Source organism: Aquarana catesbeiana, linkage group LG01, assembly GCF_042186555.1.
Source record: "Aquarana catesbeiana isolate 2022-GZ linkage group LG01, ASM4218655v1, whole genome shotgun sequence".
Lineage (NCBI taxonomy): Eukaryota > Metazoa > Chordata > Amphibia > Anura > Ranidae > Aquarana > Aquarana catesbeiana.
In genome coordinates, this window is record NC_133324.1 from 336,858,834 (window position 1) to 336,864,833 (window position 6,000).

Sequence of the window (6,000 nt, forward strand, 5' to 3'; positions counted from 1 at the left end):
CCAAGAAAAGTATTTAGCGCTTGCAGTTCTTGTCTTGGAACTACTGAATGTTTAGCCTTTATGTGGAGATGGGATATTGGCTGGGTTGAGTAGTTTAGTAAAAGAAACCTGGACAGGGCTGACAACACTCAGTCCTCAAAAATGCATTGCACTGTCAGTCCATAGCAAGACTGGTGTAGTGCTCATGTTTACTCCCCCATTGACCTTACACCCCAATAACAAACGACACTTACACAGTTTTACGTTGGAATGATATATATTTTATGTAAATGTATATATTGGCCACAGCTACAAAATATAGCACACTATAGACATTGATGTCTACAACATATACCAAAACAGAATCCCTTTTTTGGATGATCCGAGATTTTACAAACCAAAAAAAATGCTTGATTGTTTTTTGCATTGTAGCTCCCTCTACTTAGGTAGATGCTAGAGGTAAGATTTTTGGTGAGTACAGGTAAATTTAGGCAGGACAAGCTGAAAGCTAGGCCTGTTTGTTTTAAAGTGTGTGGGCTGGAAGTGGCCTGGAGCAGCAGCTGATGACTCACAGGCAGCATCACTCCACTGTTACCTCCCTTTTCCTTCTAGAGGATGCTAGAAGAGAGGTGGAGCTGTTTGGGGCATCTCAAGGAGCCCTGACCAATCCCCAACTGGGGGGGGGCAGGCCTCCTTGAAATACCTAGGAGTTGTCAGGTGGAAGAACTGAGGATGGAGTACTAGGCTGTCGGGCCTTTGAGGGAGCTCCCCAGTTTGGGGGGGTGACCTTGGGCCTGGGACTCGGGTGCAGGACGGATCCCTTCAAGAACTCATGAAGAACCCAAACAAGAGGCACAGAGAGGATTCAGAGAGGACAGCAGGAGCTAGTACTGCCGGGCAAGCCTTCCGGAGGGAACCACCGGTTTGCAGCCAGGAGGGCTGGTGAGTGACATGGGCAGTCGGGAGGACTGAAGAGGCATGCCAGAGAGGACTGAGAGGAAACAATCAGAGCTGGGTGTGGAGCCAGTGAGGATTACAATGTCACAGGCAGTGAAGTTGGGAAGCTGAAGCCAGGAGGGCTGGCGGGGCCTGAAGAGGGCTTACTAGGAGCAGTAGTCCACCATAGGACACCTAGCAGTAAAGATTTCCTATTCTATTTTTTCTACACTAAAAGGGATCCGCCGTCCCTGCCTGAAAAACGCAGTTGCTGAGGCCTGACTGAGTCAGATTTGGGCCTAACCATGTGCTAGCTGTGCCTAGAGTCAAGTGTTGTGCAGGAGAGAGAGAAAGAGAGAGTAACAGTCTGCAAGCAAGATAAGTGCTGGAGGAAACTGGAGTAGCCAAGTGTGTATAGTTGTCCCAACTGATTGATATACAATCAACCAATTGCTTGTTCTACTGGGCATCCCATATGTTCCTATCCCTATCCAAGTTCAAAACCCTCAATAAAAATACAAAACAATCACACAGATTGTTCATTGATTCAGAAGTGACTGGGAAGTGAATACCAGGCTGGGCAGGGTGATGGGTGGGCCACATTAATCAGAAACCCCTACGGGGGTACTGCTACAGCATCAAAACAACATACAGTCAAGTAGAAAGCATATACAAATGCACATACACAAGTGAACAACAAAGCAAACAAAACAAGTGAAGAAAAAAAGGGGCGTGTTGGGGACCTTCTTCTCACTGTTCCAACTGTGGACTGAAACATCTGTTGCTTTTGGCGGGATTGCAGCTGCGAGCCCGCGCCCACCTTCCACTCTCCATAGGACACATTGGTCCATCTGCTCCTCATGCCACATCTCGGACAGGTTCTGAGTGCATTTCTGGTTTATCAACAGATAGTTTTCTATACTTGTAGGGTCTTTTAACCCTATCACGTCTAAGTGTAAAACAAACATTAATGCCTAAGCACAATTTTGCAACTTTGACATGTGTTAGTAAAAACCATGCATATCGTCACAACTACTTTGTGCATCCAGGTGGATTATACCTTGTTTTTTTTCAGGAAAAATTGGGCTTTTATTTGGTGGTAAATGGTAATGGATATCTCCTGATATTTTTTTCATTATCATAGGAAAGCTGTCCCAAAATAGTAAAACATATATATATATTTTAAATTTAGCTGTATATTTATTGTTACTACCATAAGTTACCACCAAAGAACAATCCAAAATAAATTCTTCTGTCCTGGATGATGGCAGCAATACCACATATTTGTATGGACCCAGTTTACAGCCCAACAACAATAGTGCACATTTTTCTTTTTTTTAATCCTGCCTAAAACACACTGACACTGATACTAATTTAAAAATGCTTTTTAAAATAAAAACCTTCCCCAAATATACTGACCATGACCTTTGTCCTTGACATTTGACCCTGACCTTGACATTTGACCCTGACCTTGACCCAAACACTAACCCTGGCACTGACCTTGATCTAGCTATTATTTATTATTAATATTATTATATATTTTTTTACGCACAGTTGTTTTTTTTCTCTCTGCAAGGAGAGAGAGAGAGATACAATGTATCTCCCCCCTCCATTCACAGAGAAAGAAACACAGTGGCATGCTTCACAGTGACTGATCACTGTAATAGCCAATCAGAAGCTATCACAGCGATCAGTTGACCGGGAACCAGGGGTACCAGTTGTTACTACAGGACCCGGGTCTCCCGCTGAGACTCTGTGCGCCACGCTCCCAGCACAAAGACAGATACGCATATATACGGCCCCAAGGGGAAAAAAAGCCCAGTCCAGTGGGGCCACATATATGCGTACTGTCGGCGTGAAGGGGTTAACTGATGAAACATAGAAATGTGCATATAATGCAGGGAAGCATATTTTGATTTTGCCTTGCCATACAATTTGCAGACACCAAAAGTTAAAGGCATTATAAATCTTTCTACCTGCACCTTGTGTTTTTTAACCTGCATAAAATATGTATTGCTCATGTCATTTCATAGTGTCCTTTCTTGGCCAGTATGCAGAGCCTATAGTTGAGTAAATCTTTAAATTCCTGTGTCAGAAATTTCCGTTTGTTTGAAACATGAGGCATGGTTAATGCATGGCCTTTGTCTGTAATCTAAAAGCCAACACTTTCTGTGAAGAAATTACATGTTCCACAATCCCTGGGTCTTTCAGCCCAGTACTTGTTCGGGAGAAAGCAATAACAGAACTTACTATGCTGGAAAAGATATTTCATAAAACATTTGTGATGTAATACAGAGAAATTACTAGGCATGCATGTGACCTGGAGCAAGTAGTTGCTTGTCCTATTGGTGAATAGGGACAAGCTAGGTGAATGAATACATGGACATAGGGAATCAATCAGTCATTACACTACAAACCGCAACATGTGAGCCCATCATTACAAATTAAGGCAAACAAAAGATACAGGGAATAGAACTACCCTAACGCCTAATCAACCAGTTCCTGACCAGCCACCGCAGATATACTGCTGCAGGTTGGCTCCCCTGCACGAATTAATGTACCGGTATGTCAGTCTGTGCACTAGCTTTTGCGGGCGCGTGCAAGCCCACCACGTGCTGTGGAAGCTCACCCACGGGTCCGGCCACCCGCGATCGCGGGAAAGAGAGGCAGAACGGGGATCTGCCTTTGTAAACAAGGCGGATCCCCGTTCTGACAGGGGAGGAGAGAGAGATCAGCTGTTCCTAGTGCTCTGGAACAGCAATCTCTCTGTACTCCCAGTCAGTCCGTCCACCATACAGTTAGAAACACCTCCCTAGGGACCACTTAGCCCCTTGATCGCCCCCTGGTGCTAACCCCTTCCCTGTCAGTGTCATTTATGCAGTGATCAGTGCATTTTTATAGCATAGATCACTGTATTGGTGTCATTGGTCACCAAAAAGTGTCACTTAGGGTCAGATGTGTCCCCCACAATGTGGCAGTCCCACTAAAAATCGCAGATCGCTGCCATTACTAGTAAAAACAATCATTAAAAAAAAAAGTCCCTAAATCTTTCCCCCCCATATTGTAAACGCTATAACTTTTGCACAAACCAATCAATATAAGCTTATTGCGATTTTGTTTACCAAAAATATGTAGCAGAATACATATTGGCCTAAACTGATGAATACATTTGTTTTTTTTATATATATATTTTTTTTGAATATGTATTATAGCAGAAAGTAAAAAATATATTTTTTTTTTTCAAAATTGTCACTCTTTTTTTGTTTATAGCCCAAAGAATAAAAACTGCATCAAATACCACCAAAAGAAAGCTTTATTTGTGGGGAAAAAAAGGACATCAATTTTATTTGGGTACAGTGTCGCACACCCACGCAATTGTCAGTTAAAGGGTCATTAAGGGGGTAAATCCTTCCGGGGCTGAAGTGGTTAAAACAGGCAAAACATTTGAAAATGTACAAATACCTTTAAAGAATAATGAAGAGAAATATATAAAATTTTTGTTCTTCGGTTTAGATTTATACTTTTATTTACAGTGCCTTGAAAAAGTATTCATACCCCTTGAAATTTTCCACATATTGTCATATTACAACCAAAAACATAAATGTGTTTTATTGGGATTTTATGTGATAGGCCAACACAATGTAGCACATAATTGTGAAGTGGAAGGAAAATGATAAATGGTTTTCCAAATTGTTTTATAAAAGCATTTTTGAAAAGTGTGGTGTGCATTTGTATTCAGCCCCCTGTACTCTGATACCCCTAACTAAAATCTAATGGAACCAATTGCCTTCAAAAGTCACCTGATTAGTAAATAGAGTCCACCTGTGTGTAATTTAATCTCAGTATAAATACAGCTGTTCTTTGAAGCCCTCAGAGGTTTGTTAGAGAACCTTAGTGAACAAACAGCATCATGAAGGCCAATTAACACACCAGACAGGTCAGGGATCAAGTTGTGGAGAAGTTTAAAGTAGGGTTAGGTTATAAAAAAAAATCCCAAGCTTTGAACATCTCACGGAGCACTGTTCAATCCATCATCCGAAAATGGAAAGAGTATGGCACAACTGCAAACCTACCAAGACATGTCTGTCCACCTAAACTGGCAGGACAGGCAAGGAGAGTATTAATCAGAGAATCAGTCTAGAAGCCCATGGTAACTCTGGAGGAGCTGCAGAGATCCACAGCTCACATGGGAGAATCTGTCCACAGGACAACTATAAGTTGTGCACTGCACAAATATGGCTTTTTTGGAAGAGTGTCAAGAAGACAGCCATTGTTGAAAGAAAGCCATAAGAAGTACCATTTGCAGTTTGTGGGAAGCCATGTGGGAGACACAGCAAACATGTGGAAGGTGCTCTGGTCAGATGAGACCAAAATTTAACTTTTTGGCCTAAAAGCAAAATGCTATGTGTGGTAGAAAACTAACACTGCACATCACCCTGAACACACCATCCCTACCGTGAAACATGGTGGTGGCAGCATCATGTTGTGGGCATGCTTTTCTTCATCAGGGACAGGGAAGCTGGTCAGAGTTGGTGGGAAGATGGATGGAGTCAAATACAGGGCAATCTTAGACAAAAACCTGTTAGAGTCTGCAAAAGACTTGAGACTGGGGCGGAGGTTTACCTTCCAATAGGACAGCGACCGTATACATACAGCCAGAGCTACAATGGAATGTTTTTTTATCAAAGCATATTCATGTGTTAGAATGGCCCAGTCAAAGTCCAGACCTAAATCAAATTAGGATCTATGGCAAGACTTGCTGTTCACAGACACTCTCCATCCAATCTGACAGAGCTTGAGCTATTTTGCAATAAAGAATGGGCAAACATTTCACTCTCTAGATGTGCAAAGCTGGTAGAGACATCCCCAAAAAAACTTGCAGCTATAATTGAAGCAAACGATGGTTCTACAAAGTATTGATTCAGGGGGGCTGAATACAAATGCACGCCACACTTTTCAGATATTTATTTGTAAAAAATTTTGAAAAACATTCATCATTTTCCTTCCACTTCACAATTATGTGCCACTATGTGTTGGTCTATCACATAAAATCCCAATAAAATACATTTACATTTTTGTTTGTAA